The sequence below is a fragment of the Dama dama genome, chromosome 33, assembly GCF_033118175.1.
Source record: "Dama dama isolate Ldn47 chromosome 33, ASM3311817v1, whole genome shotgun sequence".
NCBI classification, from domain to species: Eukaryota; Metazoa; Chordata; class Mammalia; order Artiodactyla; family Cervidae; genus Dama; species Dama dama.
In genome coordinates this window covers 12,016,221-12,039,206 of record NC_083713.1, presented here as the reverse complement: position 1 = coordinate 12,039,206, position 22,986 = coordinate 12,016,221, and positions in this window count along the sequence as shown.

Below are 22,986 nucleotides of genomic sequence, written 5' to 3'. Positions count from 1 at the left end.
AAAAGTTAAAATTCAGGAAAAAGTTCTGGAGAAAATTATTGCTGGATCATTGTACTCATTTTCAAAGTTGTACTACTTTTAGGAGAAAATAACTATTTGGACCTATGCAAATATTAGTCCTCTTAGTCAACTTGATTTTTTTTTTTTTTTCAAGAATTTCCACTCCAGATTTTAAGATCTTTGTTGGAAATTAAGCACAAGCTACAATTATTATTTTCTACAATCTCTGGTTTGGGGTCAACCTTTTGACAATCACATCCTTGAGCCTGCCTTCCAAGTTATATTTTAAAATGAAATATAGTGTTTTGGTGAATGTTATCTTTAATAATAATAATGTCTCCAAAGAAGAAATTCAAGATAGTTCATGCTGACATTACTGAAGTTTGTTTGAATTTTAAGGCAAGCTTCCATGTGGCGTCAGTCTCTATAGTATCAGATAGTTATTTCCCCTACTTCTTTGGCTCAGATTTAAAATCCAACAACAAGCCCTCAGCTGGAACAGCTGGTGGAAAAGTACAGTCTGGAATCTTTAGGTTTTGCCAAATCCAAATGCCAGTGTGAGCCCAAGGCCACAGTGCTCTGTTCAGAGACCTACCACCTATCAAACTTTAAAACTCACATCTTAAACTTAATAGTGAGCTCATATAGTGAGGAAAGAAAATGGTAGCTTTAATTCTGATGCAAAGTGGAATAACAGTTCAAAATATTTCTGCTGATTCTGTTCAATTCAGCAATTCTTACTTTGTACAAAATATGGTAATTATAGGGGGGACAGGGGTGGCACAAGCAAGGAGCAATGCAAAGTAAAGCACAGTCCCTGACGTCAAGGTGTCTACAGCACAGTGGTTTCTTGAATAGAGAGAGCAATGAAATACTTCTTATCATTTTCATAATTTTATGATTTGGCTGTTTGTTCATTTATTTATTGGAAAAACTCTGTTTCTCCTTTAAACAGAACATTTCTGATGCCAGATGTGTAGGTTTTCTACACATCAAGCAATACCATAATGCCTGCTGGTATCCTACAATGTAATTCGGTTCTGACAGTATCTACCTGGATTTACCATGAGATCCTGCAGGTTAAGGGCTCAGCCCCACAAGACTACGCCCCCACCCACTTTCCACCTCACTTCAAATGTCAGTTGCAAGTCCAGATTGTTGTCTTTGCTTCTGATGCACTGGCTAAAAATTGGAGGTTCCCATGAACCTTCCTGAGTTTAATTGATTTGGTAAAGGTGCTCAGGGAACACAGGAAAACATTTTATTTATTATATTACCAATTTATTTATTTAAAAAAGGGGGTATAACTCGAGAATTATCAAATGAAAGAGATGCATCGCACAAAGTGCATGGGAAACCCACTCTCCCAGCACATCCACGGGCTCACCAATGCACATGCTCCCTAAATGCAAACTGTTAGGGACTTTGTGGAGGCTTTGTCGTTAGGTATGATCCACTGGTGGTTTAGTCGCTAAGTCATGTCCAACTCTTGGGATCCCATGGTCTGTAGCCTGACAGGCTCCTCTGTCCATGGGATTTTCCAGGCAAGAATACTGGAGTGGGTTGCCATTTCCTTCTCCAGGGGATCTTCCTGACCCAGGAATCGAACCCAGGTCTCCTGCATTGCAGGCAGATTCTTTACCAACTGAGCTATGAGGGAAGCCTGTTAACTTCATTTTCAGCTCATCTCCCTTCTTTGGAAAATGGCAGGGGAATAGGGGGCAACTAAAACTTCCAAGCACCTAATCATGTCATAGATAGGCTTTCTGGTGACCAGCCTTCAGTGAGAAACCCATCAAGAGTCACCTCATTTAAACAAAAGACATTTCTATCACCCAGAAAATTTCAAAGGATTTAGGAGTTCAATGTCAGAGGCTCTTACCATTTGGGAAATTGCAAAGGTCTTAGACGCTGTGTGTGTCAGAAACCAGGAAATATATAAGGAATATGTTTCTTATTATTTCACAGTTCATTAAAAGTAGAATATGCTAAACTATCATGGAGATTCAGGAAAGCAGTAAGTGACTGTAACTGATGGTTTGTCTCACAGAAAGCTTTATGAACAAGGTGGCATTTTAAAGAATGGTTGAAGTCAAGAAATCAAGAAAAGGTAAAATATAACAGAATAAGGAGAGTTTAAAAAGTAGTACCATTCATGGTGTGTTAAGGAAACATCCAGGTGTCCAGACTGACTGTAGCACAGCATCAGTGAAGAATACTGAGAGATGAATCTGGAAAAACAGGTGGAAGCCAGATCACTGAGTGCCTTAAAATGCAGTCTAACAGGTTTAAACTGTAGGCAATGGAAGGTACTGGCAGTTTCCGTTTTGTTTGTTTTTAGCAGATGGCTAAAGTTATTAGAGTTCTGCTTAAGAAAGAATAACCTTGTATTCTTGTGCAGGGTGAAATAGACAGGAACAGAAGCAAAACAGGTCATTATTCTGTGCAGAAACAAGCCCTGAATCTAAAAGATGATAGTGAAAACAGAAAGGAGGGAACTAATGGGAGTGAAATTATTGCCCTTTTTGAGATCTTGAAATAAAATTTTCCACATTTACATGTGCAACTATTATCTTGTCACATTTTTACAATGAAAATCTGTCATTAACATTTTTCTGCAGTAATTTATCTTACTGTATACTAAAATAGCTTGTTTGCAATGTGAGACTATTTTCTATACAGTCTTTGTGGATGTGAAAGTGGTCTGAAGGTGGGAAAAATATTGAAAATCAAAGAGATATTTGGTAGTCAAATGTATTCATATTCAGAGTTTCACTTATTTGTCTTTCAAAGGTCTTTTTAAGAATCAACTTGATGTAAAGTAATTAGCCTCCAAATAATAAAAATAAATGAAGGAAAAAAAAAAGAATCAACTTGAGTTTTAAACTAGAAGTTGAATCAATATGATAAAAGTTAGAAGCCATATTCATGTAGGGTAGAAAACCAGTAAAAGAAAAGAAACTCAATACGTAATGAGAGAGCTAGTTTAAATGATGGGCCAGAGGGCTACAATAAAGTGTTGGGAAAATGAGGTGTGAAGATAAGGCTAGCCATCTCAATGAAGAAGGCAATGGCACCCAACTCCAGTCCTCTTGCCTGGAAAATCCCATGGACAGAGGAGCCAGGTAGGATGCAGTCCATGAGGTTGCTAACAGTCGGACAGGACTGAGTGACTTCACTTTCACTTTTCATTTTCATGCGCTGGAGAAGGAAATGGCAACCCACTCCAGTGTTCTTGGCTGGAGAATCCCAGGGACGGGGGAGCCTGGTGGGCTGCCGTCTATGGGGTCTCACAGAATCGGACACGACTGAAGTGACTTAGCAGTAGAAGCCATCTCAAATTATGGTACTCAATAAGGTAGAAAAATGTGTCTTTAATTTATTCATGTATTCACTCCCTCGTGATATGTCATGGCCTAGAAAATGTATATGACAAAAAGGAAAAGTGATGTATTTTTAATCAGTTTATTTTTAATGTATTTTTCAGTTCAGCCGCTCAGTCGTCTCCAACTCTTTGCAACCCCAAGGACTGCAGCATGTCAGCCTTCTCTGTCCATCACCAACTCCCAGTTTACTCAAACTCATGTCCATTAAGGCGGTAATGCCATCCAACCACCTCATCCTCTGTTGTTCCCTTCTCTCCCAACATTCAATCTTTCCCAGCATCAGGGTCTTTTCAAATGAGTCAGTTCTTCACATCAGGTGGCCAAAGTATTGGAGCTAAAGCTTCAGCATCAGTCCTTCCAATGAATACTCAGGACTGATTTCCTTTAGGATGGACTGCTTGGATCTCCTTGAAGTCCAAGAGACTCTCAAGAGTCTTCTGCAACACCACAGTTCAGAAGCATCAGTTCTTCAGCTCTCAGCTTTCTTTACAGTCCAACTCTCACATCTATGCATGACTACTGGAAAAACCATAGCTTTGACTAGACAGAACTTGGTTGGTAAGGTAATGTATCTGTTTTTTAATATGCTGTCTAGGTTGGTCATAGCTTTTCTTCCAAGGAGCAAGTATCTCTTAATTTCATGGCTGCAGTCACCATCCACAGGGATTTTGGAGCCCCCAAAAATCTAGTCTGTCACTGTTTCCATTGTTTCTCTAACTATTTGCCATGAATCACCAGATGCCACGATCTTAGTTTTCTGAATGTCGAGTTTTAAGCCAACTTTTTCACTCTCCTCTCTCACTTTCAACAAGAGGCTCTTCTAGTTCTTTGCTTTCTGCCATAAGGGTGGTGTCATCTGTGTATCCTGAAGTTATTGATATTTCTCCCAGGAATCTTGATTCCAGCTTGTGCTTCACCCAGTCCAGCATTTCACATGATGTACTCTGCATATAAGTTAAATAAGCAGGGTGGCAATATACAGCTTTGACGTACTCCTTTCCCAATTTGGAACCAGTCTGTTGTTCCATGTTCAGTTCTAACTGTTCCTTCCTGACCTGCATACAGATTTCTCAGGAGGCAGGTAAGGTGGTCTGGTATTCTTTTCTATTTAAGAATTTTCCAGAGTTTTTTGTGATCCAAACAGTCAAAGGCTTTGGTATAGTCAATAAAGCAGAAGTATATGTTTTTTCTGGAACTCTCTTGCTTTTTTGATGATTCAGCAGATGTTGGTAATTTGATCCCTGGTTCCTTGACTTTTCTAAATCCAGCTTGAACATCTGGAAGGTCACAGTTCACATACTGTTGAAGCCTGGCTTAGAGAATTTTGAGCATTACTTTTCTAGCATGTGCAATGAGTGCAGTTGTGCAGTAGTTTGAACATTCTTTGACATTGCCTGTTTTTAAGATTGGAATGAAAACTGATCTTTTCCAGTCCTATGGCCACTGCTGAGTTTTCCAAATTTGCTGACATATTGAGTGCAGCACTTTCACAGTATCATGTTTTAGGATTTGAAATAGCTAAACTAGAATTCCATCACTTCCACTAGCTTTGTTCATAATGATGCTTCCTAAGGCCCACTTGACTCCAGGATGTCTGGCTCTCGGTGAGTGATCACACCATCATGGTTATCTGGGTCATTAAGATCTTTTTTGTATAGTTCTTCTGTGTATTCTTGCCATATCTTAATATCTTCTGCTTCTGTTAGGTCCATACCATTTCTGTCCATAATATAGCCCATCTTTGCATGAAATGTTCCCTTGGTATTTCTAATTTTCTTGAAGAGATCTCTAGTCTTTCCCAGTCTACTGTTTTCCTCTATTTCTTTGCACTGGATTTGCACTGGATTGCTGAGGAAAGCTTTCTTATCTCTCCCTGCTATTCTTTGGAACTCTGCATTCAAATGGGTATCTCTTTCCTTTTCTTCTTTGTAATGTATTTTTAATCAAATATTAATTATCTAGTATGAAAAATTTTGAAATGTTTTCTTAATATCGAAGTATTTGTAAGGCATAAGAAAACATACTAATATTTGAAATAATCTTGCAAATAAATATTATTTATCTTAATTATCATTTATCTTAATAAATTCATACTATCAATTAAATATATGAACAAAGATGTTCCTTATGGCACTCCTTAAATTAGCAAAAACTGGGACACCATGTCAATTTCTGATTATTTTGGTTGTATATGTGTTGCTATTTGCATACTGAGTGCACATTTAAAAATCATTTTATAGTGCTCTGTTTATCAACATGAGAGAGTATATGATAATATGTTGTTAAAATTTTAAAGCTAAGCTAAAATTTATGTAATAGAATCTATCCTCTGTATCGTCTCTCTCTCTCTCTATATATATATATACACACACACACACACACACACACATATGCATATACATATGTATGTATATATTACAAAATATGTTGATTGCTTTTAGAATCTTAGTAGTAGTTTTCTCTGAATGAGGGGCTTAAGAAAGACTTTTATTTACTCAATATTTTTCTAACTATAATTTTGCTTGGGAAGGAAAATATATATTTTAAACTTGTCATTTTAAATTAAATAATTTTCTATTTTAAGGCATATCTGAAGATGTAAATTTTTTTAAATAAAATAATGTGGACATTCTTTTAGACCAGTTTAAAATTGTGCTAGAGAATGAATGGAAGTACACAGAACTTATTATAATTCAGAGTTGTTTCACCACAAGGGGAAAAATATTCATTATATAGAATAAGTATTAATGCAAATGAAATGAGAACTTCAATATAAAATATATGACTGTCTTGAAACCCATTGCTATTTAAATAACATAAGGAAAAGTGAGGCATTCCCGGAATTTTGCGAAGACAAAGAATGAAATCCAATAGAATAGCAATCAAATAGAATAAGCCACATGTGGCGATCACCCACTCTGAGAAGCAGAAAGTAAATACATGAATAAAACACACTAGGTCTGTCCAGATTTACAAGAGAGACTAAAGAACACTCGAAAAACCACATCTCCAATTATGTGTGCTAAGTCGCTTCAGTCATGTCTGACTCTTTGAGACTCCATGGACTGTAGCCCACTAGGCTCCTCTGTCGATGGGATTCTCCAGGAAAGAACACTGGAGTGGCTTGCCATTTCCTCCTCCAGGGGGTCTTCCCAAAAAGTCTACAGAGGTAATCTAATCCTAAAAATGAATGCGAATGTATCATTGTCTATTATAAAAGTAGATGAAGCTCACCATTGCCATAACAGAATTTACTTTACACAAAATATTTTCCTAATATGATATTCTCTTAAAGGCCTTTTAGCTGAAATAATAGAGGTGGAAAATAACACTCATACTGGATCTCACCTTTTACAAAATACATTTCAGAGTCTTCCCAGGTGGCGCTAGTGGTAAAGAACCTGTTTGCCAATACAGGAGACATAAGAGATGAGGGTTCTATCTCTGGGTGGGGAAGAGCCCCTGGAGGAGGAAATGGCAACACACTCCAGTGTTCTTGCCTGGGAAATCCCATGGACCAAGGAGCCTGAAGGGCTACAGTCCATGGGGTCGCAAAGAGACATGACTGAAGCAACTTAGCATGCAACCAAATCTTTTAGTACTTAAAAAAAAAGAAAAACTTTTTCATTTCGGATAGTTGTAGATTTACATAAAATTGGAAAAAATAGTACAGAGGATACTGTATACTCTTCACCCAGTGTCTCCCAATGGTAACATCTTGCATATCTTTAGCACTGTGTCACAACCAGAAAATTAATATTGATATAATCCTTTGACCTTATTCAGATTTCATCATTTTTGTAGGCTATCATTTGTATGTGTGTATCTACTGAGCTCTATCTAATTTTATCACATGTATAGACTTGTATGGCCACCATATAGTCAAGATACAGAAAAGTTCATTATGAGAATCCCTTCAGCTATGTACTTATTGCCAAGGTGACTTTCTTCCGCCCCTGATCTTGACACCTATCAACCATTAATCCCTTTTTCATTTCATTTCTATAATTGACATTTCAAACATACTGTATCAATGGAATCACAGCCAGCATATTACTTTTTGAGATTGGCTTTTAATACAGCCTAGTTCCCTTGAGATCCATCTAAGGTATTACAGGGATCAAAAGTTTGTTCTTAGTTGTTGTTGAGTGGTATTCAATGGGATCAGAGAGTTATTCCTTCCACTTTATTGTCCTTCTTCAAAATTGATTTTACATTTTAGTTTGTTTGGCTTTATGTATAAACTTTAGAATAATTTTGTCTGTGTATAAAACTAGTTAGAATTTTTTATGAAAATTGCTTTAAACCTATAATAGTTCAATTCTGGGAGAATTGACATATTTTCTATGTTGTGTGTTCCACACCATGAATGTGATATATCTCTTCATTTATTAGATCTTTTCACAATTTCTTTCATCAGTATTGTATGTTTCAGCATACTATGTTTATTATACTTTATTATATTTATGCCTAAGTATTATATTTTTATTGGTGTCATTGCAAATGTTCCATACACATGTATTGTTAGCACATAGAAATGGATTGATTTTTGAGTGTTGGTCTTGTATCCTGCAACCTTGCCCAACTCATTTGTGCTGTGCTTAGTCGCTTAGTCATGTCTGACTCTTTCCAGCCCCATGGACTGTAACCCACCAGGCACCTCTGCCCATGTGGCTTCTCCAGGAAAGAATACTGGAGTGAGTTTCCATGCCCTCCTCCAGGGGATCTTCCCAACTCAGGGGTGGAACCCAGGTCTCCTGCATTACAGGCAGATTCTTTACTGTCTGATCTGCCAGCGAAGCCCACTCACTTATTAGTCCTAGGATACTGTTTATTTTTTGTTTCTTTGTTTTTTGTTTTGCTTCATAGATTTCATGGGATTATTGACATGAACAATAATATCATTTACAATTAGAGACAAATACATTTCTTCCTTTCTAATCTGTATTCCTTTTACAAGTGTACTTTAGAGACATCGTGTGTTAGGTTCTAGACCACTTTAATGAAGCAAATATAGCCATAACATGAGATTCTTGTTGCATGTAAATTTTTGGTTTCTCACTGCATATAAAAGCTATGTTTATACTATTGACAGAAATAATCAAGAAGCAATTTACAGTAGGGGTAGAGAAGAGGTTTACTGGAGGCAAACTGGAGACTTTAACATGGGAAACACAAAGTCAAGAAGCACTTGAATTGTGTTCCAGTGGATTATAAAATGATGAAGACTTGTAAAAGTAGAAACTGCAAAATTACATAAATTGTTTGTCAAGAGTTATAGTTGGAGCTAGCAAGAAGTAAGAATGCTTAGTAAGCAAGGACTGGTTGCAGTCTGAAATGGTTGCATAGTTATAAAGAGAAACCTTGACACCACAAGGTTGCAGCTGGCTGCTGCTAGCAGATACTGCTTTGAGGATGGCTGTGGTGTTCTTGAGTTCAATAAAGCTCAGAAAATTCAAGTTCTCAGTGATACATGTCTCAGGAACATGTCTGAAGCTACAGACATGGCCACCCTGAACCACAGTTATTCCTTTTGGTTTAAATGCATTTTTTTTAAAGGTTAAAGCAAATATACAATCCATGTTTGACAGCTTGTAAAAACAGGCTGTCCTGGTTAGCATAAAGTTCAAGCCAAATCATGTTTAAGGCAGAATGATTTTGCTATACCTCAATATGTGAAAATTTCTTCCATCAACACTATATTGCACTAAGTGTACAATAGAATTATGTCTAAAAACCAATGTACATATCTTAATTTAAAAAATGCTTTACTGCTAAAAGTGCTGTCATCTGAGCCTTTAGTGAGCCATAATCGTTTTTGTTAGGGAAGAATCTTGCCTACTGATCACTGCTTGATCAGTCAGTTGATGGCTACTTACTGATCAGGGTGGCAATTGCTGAAGGTTGGGTGATTGTAGCGATTTCTTAAAATAAGACAACAATGTGCCCTTATATCAGGGTAAATGGAAAGTGTTTTCCACTTGTGACTCACCTTTGTGTAGTCTGTCTCTTCTGTGGGACTATCACTGGCGTCTACTTCAACCCCACACCCACACACACCAGCCAGGGACATGTCAGCCACGGTGGTGTACACCACGGTAACCTCTATGCTGAACTCCTTCACCTACAGCCTGCAGAACTGAGATCTGAAAGGTGCCTTTGGGAAACTTTCATCAGGAAACACTTTGCTAAAACTTTTTGAACACTCTCTTTAGATTCAATTGATTTTGAAATAACATTTCAACATTAAAAAAAAAAAAAAAAAAGACAACAATGAACTTTGTCATATCATTGACTCTTCCTCTAACTGGAACACTTAGAAGCCATTGTAGGGTTATTAATTGGCTTAATTTTACTATTGTTTTGAAAGTGAAAGTGAAGTAGCTCAGTCATGTCCAACTCTCTGTGACCCAGTGGACTGTAGCCTACCAGGCTCCTCCATCCATGGGATTCCCCAGGCAAGAGTACTGGAGTGGGTTGCCATTTCCTTCTCCAGGGGATCTTCCCAACCTAGGGATTGAACCCCGGTCTCCCACATTGCAGGCAGATGCTTTAACCTCTGAGCCACCAGGGAAGCCCACTATTGTTTGTCTCAGAGAATAAGAAGGCCCTCGGAGGGGGCTAGCTGGTCAACAAAGCAGCCAGAACATACACATTTATTAAGTTCACCACATTAGATGGGCACCCCAAAACAATTGCAATAGTTACATCAAAGATCACTGATCACAGATCACATAGCAAATATAATAATGAAGAAGATTGAAATATTCGATAATTACCAAAATGTGACACAGAGACACAGAGACATTAGGTAAGCAAATACTGTTGGAAAAATAGCATCAAGTAGACCTGCTTGAAGGTTGCTTGTATGTTTGTTTGCTCAGTCGTGTCTGCCTCATAGACTGACCCCATATGTGACCTTGGTCACATATGTGTGACCCCATAGACTGTAGCCCACCAGGGTCCTCTGACCATGGGGATTCTCCAGGCAAAAACACTGGAGTGGGTTGCCATTCCTTTCTCCAGGGGATCTTCCCAACCCAGGGATTGAACCTGAGTCTTTTGCACTGCAGGCAGATTCTTTACCATCTGAGCCACCAGTGAAGGACCCTGACCTTAAATTTATAAAAACTGCAGTATCTGCAAAGCTCAGTAAAGTGAAGCACAATAAAAATGAGGTATGCCTATATTTCTTTGGCTTGGTTTTGTTATTTTTTAAAGTGTGCTATTATACATAGATAAGTAAAGATACCAAAAGTTCTGACAATATATATCTGCATAATTTTATTTCATATAAATAATAACTTGAATAAAATGAAGGATGGAAAGAAAGGAGCAGTGTGAACTATCTCTAAACTACCTTATAGTCATTTTAAGTCGATACCAAAAAATAACTTTAATAACATTAGTGACACATTTCAGTGAGCAGGTCTTGCTTAACTGCAAGTTTATTGTGGAAAAAAAAAAAACTTTCTTTTCTCAGTAACAACTAATTTCTTATACACAAATCATAATAAGTGGATTTATATCTAATAGTTGAATCTATTATGGTTTATAATCTTAATCAAGAGGCTCTTATTTTAATCACTTCAAATATGAAAGAATTTTCTCATTATTATGAGAAATTAATTATAGTCAAGAGTTGAGGTCTGCTATGAAATTAAAGCTCTATAAAGTCTTGTTTTGTAAATGTCTAAGTGAAAGAATTAAAGTAATATTATAAAGAGTTTCCTTTTCTCTTTTAGCAATACCTTCAAAAATAAAATTTCATGTAAGTCTACCTTTTTTTACCTTTGCCCAGGGAACTCTTGCTTTGTCAGAAGATTGGAATCAGGGCTTTATCCAGCGCATTTATTGTTAATAGGTCCAGGAGAGCATGTTCCAAAGCGTGATACATAAAATATTGACCAAAAGAGAAAATCTAGGACAAAGGTTTTCATTGACTAGTTTAGTTTGCAATAAAGCATATAAATTCGTTTCTGAAATTCTTACCCATTAGCTTATTAAAAGATCTATGGAGTCCTGCAATACTGAATGTATTTACCTTTGTTTAATTCATTGTATTGTTTCTTTGAATTATTCAGCCATTAAACATTACTCCAGAGTAATAAACACACCAGATTTTATACAGCTTCCTAGAATTCATGCTGACACAGGAAATGCTGGCCTCATTCATTCAGTAAGTGCTTAGTTCTTAGAGGTACTGGGGGGATTACTAAAATATGTTTGCTATTTCCTTTCTCTCCTCTCTGTTCCTCTGATATAATGCCACTATCTGGTACCATATAATGGTCTCTAAGTACCTGACTGAATGACTAGTGAATTAATCTGAAAACCAGTAGAGCTGGTATATTACGGAACAAATCTTATCGTATATATGCCTCACAGTTCACATAGCAAGTCAATGCATTTTTTATGCATAACACAGTGTTTGAAAGATGTTTATTTTCTCCCACCATCACCTCCTCTCTCTCCAACACTTGGACTCAATCGAGTTATAATTGTAAGCACCTCAGGAATTGTGACAGTCTTAAAAAGCTATTTTTGAAGCTGGCAAATTTTTAAGTTCCCATATGTCCTACCACTTGAATGACTGTTGGTCTATGAAAAATGAAGAGTGTCTATTTAAACAAATGACGTGGATTTCTAGTTGCTTTAGTCAATTTCAAGGTAATAATAAGATTAAATCACCACGAAAATATGTCTTAATTTTAATATTGTTATTCTTATCACAGGATATTAGCAAAGTAGCATCTTAATTTTCAAGCTACAACAGGCTTGTACAGTGAATTAATGTCATATTACTGGGAACCATTGATTGTATTTCTCTAAACATGTTTACCAATGTTTTATTTTAAATTAAACTACCAAAATGAAGAAATTACTTTTTGACTATTTTATTAGTTTCATCTAATCATTCTAATTATTATTCCGCTATTTTGTCAGTCTTCTAAAATCAAATTTTTGTTAATGTAACATTTGCTACAGTTTGTTTTTCTCTGTTTACAGTAATGAAAAACTGTGAGGACAATGTGAAAAGCCAGTGAATACATCTCTTTTCCAAAATCTCACACTAAAATCTTCATGTGAAACTAATTTAGTATCTTAGCAATAACTATTAAATCAGTTGAGTTCTCTTTGAATGACAGCATGTCAAAAATTTTGACTCTCTTTTTTGAAATAGCTCTTATTTACATAAATTTCTTATATCCAGATGCCACTTTTTCTGGTTAGTCTTTTATAACTGGCTAAATCAGCATTTAAAAATTTAAAACATAATATTAAAAGCAGAATGAATTTTCCTTTTATGTTTAATCCTTGTTTTTTTTCCTAAAGTTTATAAAATTTGACTTTCTGCTTATGTTTCACTCAAGAAAGATTTAATAATTTGAAGCATTGAAGAGACATCTTAATGAACTGATAAGTATGAAATATTATTAATATTATGAGGCAAAATGCACTTTCCTTAATCTTATGTTCTTATATAAACAAAACTTCTTTAATTATTTTGCCACATTTCATACTTTATTTTCAGATCAAATAAAATGCCTTCCCTATTAGCCAAGGTAGTGTCTGTGTTTGCATCTTGGAAAATATCTAGGCCTCTTAGTATATACAGACCTAAAGGAGATCATTCCAATAAATATTCAAGAGTAAGCCTTGGTAGGATTTTCAAGAATCAGGTGTTGAAGCCAACTAATTAGAATGGGGATTTTATAAGGATTTGCTCAGGGAGTTAAAACTTATGAAATAAAAGATGATTAGGACTATAGGGAAACTTGTAGATAGTTCTCTCTTCATTCCAACAAAAAGGCTGTGATATCTGTCTAGTTATTGTACATTCTTCATAGCAAATGTAATTAATTCCAGTTGGGAAGATCCCCTGGAAAAGGAAATGGCAACCCACTCCAGTATTTTTGCCTGGGAAATCCCTTGGACAGAGAAGCCTGACAGCCTACAGTCCATGGGGTCGCAGAGAGTCAGATACAACTGAGCAACTGGGCGTGCACAATTTAGTTCATGGCAAAATTATCTAGACATGTTAGTCTAGTTTTCAGCCATCTCACTTGGAGTACATAATTCAGACACTCATGATATGCTCAGAAAGTCTTGGGAACTTCAAGTAGAAAACATGTGAACAGCAGATTTGGGCAGTGAAACTATAGGCTGAGGAAGCTCTGGGTATAACTCCTTGACAGATAAGAAGAGGTATCATCAAAGCACATGCAATATCTTAAATTTAATACCTCAGGTGGTTTGATTCTCTTGTTTATAATCAACAGAAACATGTCAAATTATCTTAAGTGATCAGAAGTTGTTGTAAGAATAAATATTGTGGTGCATGCATATTAGTTTATCTCTTCAGCTCCTTTTCTCTGAAAATACCCAACTTCAACACTGGAGTTACCCCCACAGTCTTTGATTTGTTGAGTAGTTCTGCTTCCCTAGGCATCATAATAGAATATCTGGGGGAAGAAAGCTGGGCTAATCAAATATTTTTTTCTCTACAAATTTGTAACTTTAAACTCAATGATAGAGAATTTGAATTTGTGGAAGCCGGGTTGCTTATAAATGGCAGCATTTTAAGAGAATTTTCATAAAATCTTGCTTTTCCCATGTTGGGTGGCCCAACTATTCGTTGGATTACAATCAATGATAGGCCCAAATATTTCACAATAAATTCATATTTTTACATAAGTTATTTTATTTTAACCAAAAAAAATCTTAATTTACACATATGAACATCAAAGGACATACAACACTGAAGAATAAAGCTACAGCATGGACTGAGAAAAGCCAGATATCTGGATAAATCTGGAATCTATGGTAATGCTTATCCTAAAATTTTCACTTCATGGGTCATCACTGAAGATGCTCAACTAAGCATTTTAATTCTTCTTTGTATCATGCTATGTCAGCTTTTCTCAATTTCTACTGCATATATTTTTTCTCTGCCTAATAATTGTATATGCTGAAACAAGATTTCAGCTTGCTCAGAACATTGACTTGTTACAAGTCTTCATAGCTCTGACTCTTTATCTTATGACTTCTTAGCTTCCAATCTCATTGCTAACAACATTTTTATTTTAATAATTTTAGTTAAATTTCTAAGGAGGAAAATCTTGTCTAGATTGCCGCTGATTGAAAGACAGCCAGTGGAATGGCTATGCTTAAGTTAGCTGATGACACTATTATTGATTCAATGAAAAGATCTCGGAATTTGTATAGTTCATTCACTTCATCATTCCAAGTCCATCTAGTACAATGACAAAGAATTACTAAGTTTAGAAGCTTTCACATTAGAACAGAGTCTAACTTAAAGGAAAATTATTCTAATGCTAAAAATAATTTTGTTTCAGAATAGAACGGCAGCATAACTCTATCCTTGACATTGGAGTTACAGTAATATCTGGTATTGTTGGATGTGAAGATTTTAATTTAACCATTAAATATTACACATCACCATGGGGACGTAAGAGTTAACAGTTTTGTAGACAAATGAGCCTTGTTGGTGGTTGACAAAGGCTATTTATCCTGCATTTTCTAAACCTGTTGTCATAAAATAAAGTGTGACTTTTGCTTCGCTAGATACAATACCAACATCATAGACAGAAACAGGGAAGGCCTTATCTTTCATAAGATTTTCTCTTTTTATTTTGGAAAAAAATGCCTCTCCCACCAAAATTTCAGTTATACCAAAAACACTCTTAAAGTATATCTGAGTGTCACTAAAGTAATGTTATTGAAGAAATAATTTGAGTTCACTTAAATATTTTTAAGATTTAAATTATTCAGATTCTTCATTATAGTTTTTTTAAGAGGATAACTTTTTCATTTATTTTTATTAGTTGGAGGCTAATTACTTTACAATATTGTAGTGGTTTTTGTCATACATCAACATGAATCAGTCATGGATTTACATGTATTCCCCATCCCAATCTCCCCTCCCATCTCCCTCTCCACCCAATCCCTGTGGGTCTTCCCAGTGCACCAGGCCGGAGCACTTGTCTCATGCATCCAACCTGGGCTGGTGATCTGTTTCACCCTTGATAATATACATGTTTCGATGCTGTTCTCTCGAAACATCCCACCCTCGCCTTCTCCCACAGAGTCCAAAAGTCTGTTCTGTACATTGGTGTCTCTTTTTCTGTTTTGCATATAGGGTTATTGTTACCTTATTTCAAAATTCCATATATATGCATTAGTATACTGTATTGGTCCTCATCTTTCTGTCTTACTTCACTCTGTATAATGGGCACCAGTTTCATCCATCTCAGTAGAACTGATTCAAATGAATTCTTTTTAATGGCTGAGTGTATGTATGATTCCATGGTGTATATGTACCACAGCTTCCTTACCCATTAGTCGGCTGATGGGCATCTAGGTTGCTTCCATGTTCTGTCTATTATAAACAGTGCTGCGATGAACATTGGGGTACACGTGTCTCTTTCAGATCTGGTTTCCTCAGTGTGTATGCCCAGAAGTGGGATTGCTGGGTCATATGGCAGTTCTATTTCCAGTTTTTTAAGGAATATCCACGCTGTTCTCCATAGAGGCTGTACTAGTTTGCATTCCCACCAACAGTGTAAGAGGGTTCCCTTTTCTCCACACCCTCTCCAGCATTTATTGCTTGTAGACTTTTGGATAGCAGCCATCCTGACTGGTGTGTAATGGTACCTCATTGTGGTTTTGATTTGCATTTCTCTGATAATGAGTGATGTTGAGCATCTTTTCATGTGTTTGTTAGCCGTCTGTATGTCTTCTTTGGAGAAATGTCTGTTTAGTTCTTTGGCCCATTTTTTGATTGGGTCATTTATATTTCTGAAATTGAGCTTCAGGAGTTGCTTGTATATTTTTGAGATTAAACCTTTGTCTGTTGCTTTGTTTGCTATTATTTTCTCCCAACTTGAGGGCTGTCTTTTCACCTTGCTTACAGTTTCCTTTGTTGTGCAAAAGCTTTTAAGTTTCATTAGGTCCCATTTGTTTATTTTTGCTTTTATTTCCAATATTCTGGGAGGTGGGTCATAGAGGATCTTGCTGTGATTTATGTTGGAGAGTGTTTTGCCTATGTTCTCCTCTAGGAGTTTTATAGTTTCTGGTCTTACATTTAGATCTTTAATCCATTTTGAGTTTATTTTTGTGTATGGTGTTAGAAAGTGTTCTAGTTTCATTGTTTTACAAGTGGTTGACCAGTTTTCCCAGCACCACTTGTGAAAGAGATTGTCTTTTCTCCATTGTATATTCTTGCCTCCTTTGTCAAAGATAAGGTGTCCATAGGTTCATGGATTTATCTCTGGGCTTTCTATTCTGTTCCATTGATCTATATTTCTGTCTTTGTGCCAGTACCATACTGTCTTGATGACTGTGCTTTGTAGTAGAGCCTGAAGTCAGGCAGGTTGATTCCTCCAGTTCCATTCTTCTTTCTCAAGATTGCTTTGGCTATTCGAGGTTTTTTGTATTTCCATACAAATTGTGAAATTATTTGTTCTAGTTCTGTGAAGAATACCGTTGGTAGCATGATAGGGATTGCATTGACTCTATAGATTGCTTTGGGTAGTATAGTCATTTTTACAATATTGATTCTTCCAATCCATGAACACGGTATATTTCTCCATCTATTTGTGTCCTCTTTGATTTCTCTCATGAGTGTTTTATAGTTTTCTATGTATAGGTCTTTTGTTTCTTTAGGTAGATATACTCCTAAATATTTTATTCTTTTTGTTGCAATGGTGAATGGTATTGTTTCCTTAATTTCTCTTTCTGTTTTCTCATTGTTAGTGTATAGGAATGCAAGGGATTTCTGTGTGTTAATTTTATATCCTGCAACTATACTATATTTGTTGATTAGCTCTAGTAATTTTCTGGTAGAGTCTTTAGGGTTTTCTATGTAGAGGATCATGTCATCTGCAGAGAGAGTTTCACTTCTTCTTTTTCTATCTGGATTTCTTTTACTTCTTTTTCTGCTCCAGAATAGATCACATCCTGGGCCATAAATCTAGCCTTGGGAAATTCAAAAAAATTGAAATCATTCCAGTCATCTTTTCTGACCACAGTGCAGTAAGATTAGATCTCAATTACAGAAAAAAAATTATTAAAAATTCAAACATATGGAGGCTAAATAACACACTTCTGAATAACTAACATCATAGAAAAAATCAGAAAAGAAATCAAAATATGCATAGAAATGAAGGAAAATGAAAACACAACAACCCAAAACCTATGGGACACTGTAAAAGCAGTGCTAAGGGGAAGGTTCATAGCATTACAGGCTTACCTCAAGAAACAAGAAAAAAGTCAAATACATAACCTAACTCTACACCTAAAGCAACTAGAAAAGGAAGAAATAAAGAACCCCAGGGTTAGTGGAAGGAAAGAAATCTTAAAAATTAGGGCAGAAATAAATGCAAAAGAAACTAAAGAGACCATAGCAAAAATCAACAAAGCTAAAAGCTGGTTTTTTGAAAAAATAAACAAAATTGACAAACCACTAGCAAGACTCATTAAGAAACAAAGAGAGAAGAACCAAATTAACAAAATTAGAAATGAAAATGGAGAGATCACAACAGACAACACTGAAATACAAAGGATCATAAGAGACTACTACCAGCAGCTCTATGCCAATAAAATGGACAACTTGGAAGAAATGGACAAATTCTTAGAAAAGTATAACTTTCCAAAACTGAACCAGGAAGAAAGAGAAGATCTTAACAGACCCATCACAAGCAAGGAAATCGAAACTGTAATCAAAAATCTTCCAGCAAACAAAAGCCCAGGACCAGATGGCTTCACAGCTGAATTCTACCAAAAATTTAGAGAAGAGCTAACACCTATTTTACTCAAACTCTTCCAGAAAATTGCAGAAGAAGGTAAACTTCCAAACTCATTCTATGAGGCCACCATCACCCTAATTCCAAAACCAGACAAAGATACCACAAAAAAAGAAAACTACAGGCCAATATCACTGATGAACATAGATGCAAAAATCCTTAACAAAATTCTAGCAAACAGAAACCAACAACATATTAAAAAGATCATACACCATGACCAAGTGGGCTTTATCCCAGGAATGCAAGGATTCTTTAATATCCACAAATCTATCAATGTAATACACCACATTAACAAATTTAAAGATAAAAACCATATGACTATCTCAATAGATGCAGAAAAAGCCTTTGACAAAATTCAACATTCATTTATGATAAAAACTCTCCAGAAAGCAGGCATAGAAGGAATATACGTCAGCATAATAAAAGCTGTATATGACAAACCCACAGCAAGCATTACCCTCAATGGTGAAAAGTTGAAAGCATTTCCCCTGAAATCAGGAACAAGTCAAGGGTGCCCACTCTCACCATTATTCAACAGGGTTTTGGAAGTTTTGGCCACAGCAATCAGAGAGAATCACTTTTAACATGTTTCACAATTGATTGAACTAAAACCAGTTAACACCTAATGCAAGGACAAATTACCTTAAGCCTTGTATGTTACACTATGAAAGAAAACTGAGTCCAAATGAAACATAATTTTGTGTGACATGCAGTAATTGTACAGAGAGATGAGAAACTACATTTACACCAACTCATATTCATTTCATCATTTCTCATTTTAATTCCAGTGACCCAAATTCTTATTTGATACCCTCCCAAGAGTTATTTCTATCATTCTCCTTTGAAATTTCAAATTCCTATCAATGATGGCACATTGATATTTAATTATTACCTTAGAGACAAAGATTATTAAAAAAAAAAAAAAAGTGGTAGTCACATATAAGGAAAAATATAGAGACTGTAGATAATTCTATGTAAAATTCAATGGAGAAAGACAGGAAAACAAATAGGATAGTAACTAAAGATATTAGAGTACCAAAAATACCTGCTATTTTTTTTTTAATTCATCATCAATTTTTTAAAAATTCAGCATTGTATCAGTTTCCTAGAGCTGCCATAAAAGTACCACAAGACTTTTTTAGATGACTTAGAGCAACAGACAATTCTGAGAAACCCAAAGGCAAAAAATCCAAAACCAAGGTATTGGTAAAGCCGTGCTCCCTCAAAAGCCTCTAGGGAATATCTCTTCTTGCCTCTTCCAGCTTCTGATGGCCTCCAGCATTGCCTAGCCTGACCAAGTAGCTTCAGTTTCCATCTTCATGTGACTGTCTTCCTCAGAACACAGAACAGATCTTGAATTTTCCAAAAAGAACTACAAGTAGGGCCAGAATAGATTAGCCCCGACTCCCAAGCCTTCAACTACAGAAACTTTTGTGTAGACACCGACACGCAGCCTGCCATCTGTACCTTTCAAGAGAAGACAGAATCCTGAGACAGATAATCATTAAGGAGAATTCAAGCAAGGATATGACCTTAAACGTATTCAAACATACTAAAGAAAGGAAAAATGGAGATAAAGAGACGGTTGTTGTTCAATTGCTAAGTACGGCTCTCTGCTGCTACATGGACTGTAGCATACCAGGCTCCTCTGTCCTCCGCTATCTCCCAGAGTTTACAATAAATCTAGCTTGGAAAAGACAGATGAAAACAGTCTGAAACAAGTTAAGAAACTGGGAAAAGTAGATAGATATTAATAGATAGCTGACAGATAACTAGATAGCTAGATAAGCTAACGTCACAAGGACCTTCTCAAACATAAATAAATTCAGAAACTAAAACACTCATGACTATTTAAGTTAATTAAAAGTTCAAACAATTAACAAATAAAACTAAATTGTATGATTACAAAATTTTTAGAATTAGTGACAAAAACGCTGGCTGTGATAAATGAGTCTACTGCAACTAGAAATATTTCATTTTTAAAAACCGCCTGAATTATTGGGATATTGGAGTTACTGAGAAGGAGACATAATCAGTACTTTGCTGGGTTTTGTGGAGATCCGTATGTGTGTACATTAACATTACTAATGTGGCTAATACTGCTCTCAACTGTTAGAGTAAGCCTACATGTAATACATTGAAAAGTTAATTCTCTTACAAGACAGAGTATAAATGTTAATAATCTGGTAACAGTTGTCCATATTAGCATGGAGAAGGGAATGGCTCCCCACTGCAGTATTCTCACCTGGAAAATTCTATGGACAGAGCAGCCTGGTGGGCTACAACTCATGGGGTAGCATAGAGTCGGGTACAACTGAGCAAATGAGTAAATCCATGTTAGCAAGAGTAAGAATAAATGGGAAAGGAAATGGTGGGACCAAAAAATCTCTAAAATCTCTAAAATAAGAACTATAAAAACAAGATGTAAGTCAAATATTGATGGGAGGAGAAATAGCAGGAAAGCCTATGACTTGAATTTCAAGTGTAACTAAATGTTAGAGGGGAAAAAAAAAAAAAAAAAACTGGTGTAGCTATAAAATTCTAAAGGGGAGAAGGAAGACAAAGATGTGGCAAATAGTTCAAACTTCATTTATCTTTTCAGGAAATTACTGGGTTGTATATTTTCAATAAATTGTGGCAAAAAGATATAAGCCCTTTATTTAGAGATACAAAGGAAGCTTAAAAAATAACTGAAATAAAAATGGTTTAAATGTGTTTTTCTCTGCAGTTCAGTACTGAAGTGAAGAAAGATGAAAGAGAAGGCCATCACTTTATTATCCCCACTTAATTAGAGTTAGTCATTTGCATATATTATCTTGATAATTTTAAAAGACAGTATATCTACTTGCTGCCCACTAATCAAATGCTTGGCAACAAAATTAAAGTGGGGCAAAAGATTTAATCTTTTCTCTAAGCAATAAGTACATTGTGGTCTTGCTATAATAAAACCGAGAGGAATTATTCACTTACTCTTTAAATAACAAATAATCTGATAAAAAATGAGTTTCTGATCCAACTCCATTAGGAAGGAGACAGAGATTTGAAATTTTGCCCAACCAGAACTCTACTACACAGATGTATCAAGGGAATGAAGATGGAAAACAGTCCTTAGCATTTTACGATGAGCAGGGCATTGGTAATGCTAAGTGAGAGATTAAGTAGAGTGTTGGTATCAGAAGACAGATTGAAAGGAATTAAGGAATGACTGGAAGATAAAAACATTGAGATAATATAGATTATCCCCAGAAAACTAAGGAAGGGACAAATATCCTTGCTTTCTTTCAGATTCTCAAGCATGTAAATATGCCATTAATTCTTCTCTGCCCTTTATTCCTAACACTTGGGATCACACTGCTCTTCCACTCAACTTCACTTGTTTTTCTTTACTCAGCCTGCATGACTCATTTTAAGAATCACTTCCTGTCACAAATCTTCCCAAACTAACCTGGATATGATCGCCTTGCTGTGCATATACAGTACCTTATGCTCCCTCCCATTTTAGAAATAAATCATACTCTATTTTAATTATGTATTTAATTGAATGTCTCCTGTAGTTTATTCTAATATACTTGGAGGCAAATCCCATGCCCGCTTTCCTCTGTATTGCATTTCCAAAGTATTAGCAGTCCCTGGTACAGTCAATACTTAGTATTGAATGAATTTTTCAAAATGAGTCAATGAATGTTTAAATGCATTGTTGAGAACTGTGGTTTGAGGCTTCCAGAGGTCTGAGGGAGGATGTTTACATTGTTTCAGGGGGAAGAAGGTATTGATGAGAATGTTTATTTGTTTTTATTTTTTTAGTCAAAGAGAGTCAGCCAAGAGAGAATAGAGATGCAGTTAAGAGCTACTTAGTAGAGTAACCTAGATAGCATATTAAAAAGCAGAGACATTACTTTGCCAACAAAGGTCCATCTGGTCAAGGCTATGGTTTTTCCAGTGGCCATGTATGGATGTGAGAGTTGGACTGTGAAGAAAGCTGAGCACAGAAAAATTGATGCTTTTGAACTGTGGTGTTGGAGAAGACTCGAGAGTCCCTTGGACTGCAAGGAGATCCAGTCAGTCCATCCTGAAGGAGATCAGTCCTGGGTGTTCATTGGAAGGACTGATGCTGAAGCCGAAACTCCAGTACTTTGGCCACCTCATGCAAAGAGTTGACTCGTTGGAAAAGACCCTGATGCTGGGAGGGGTTAGGGGCAGGAGGAGAAGGGGACGACAGAGGACGAGATGGCTGGATGGCATCACCGACTCGATGGCCATGAGTCTGAGTAAACTTCGGGAGTTGGTGATGGACAGGGAGGCCTGGTGTGCTGCGATTCATGGAGTTGCAAAGAGTTGGATATGACTGAGCAACTGAACTGAACTGAACTGAACCCCAGAGAAATGGTCATCAAATTTAAGTGACTACAAATGACCTCAAAAGCATGTTTAAAATACAGAGCTGATTCAGCAGGTCTGGAATGGTACACGTGATTCTGTATTTTTAGAATCCTCTCAAGTGATACTGATACTTGGTAATATCACAATCCAAGAGTCTAGGAACCAAATTTTAAGAAACACTTTGCTAGAAAATGTAGCAGATGGCTTCAAAGGAACAGCAATAAGTCAGTCTACCCTAGCAAGGAAAAGATATTCCCATTTTCACAGACAGATATTTAGATGGTTAGAGACAGAGAAACTTGAAGAAGGGAAAAAAGGAAATTAAAGTGCCCTCGTAGAATATTCTCAATTTCCCAATAAGTTGCTCAAATATTGAAAAATGGAGAGAGACC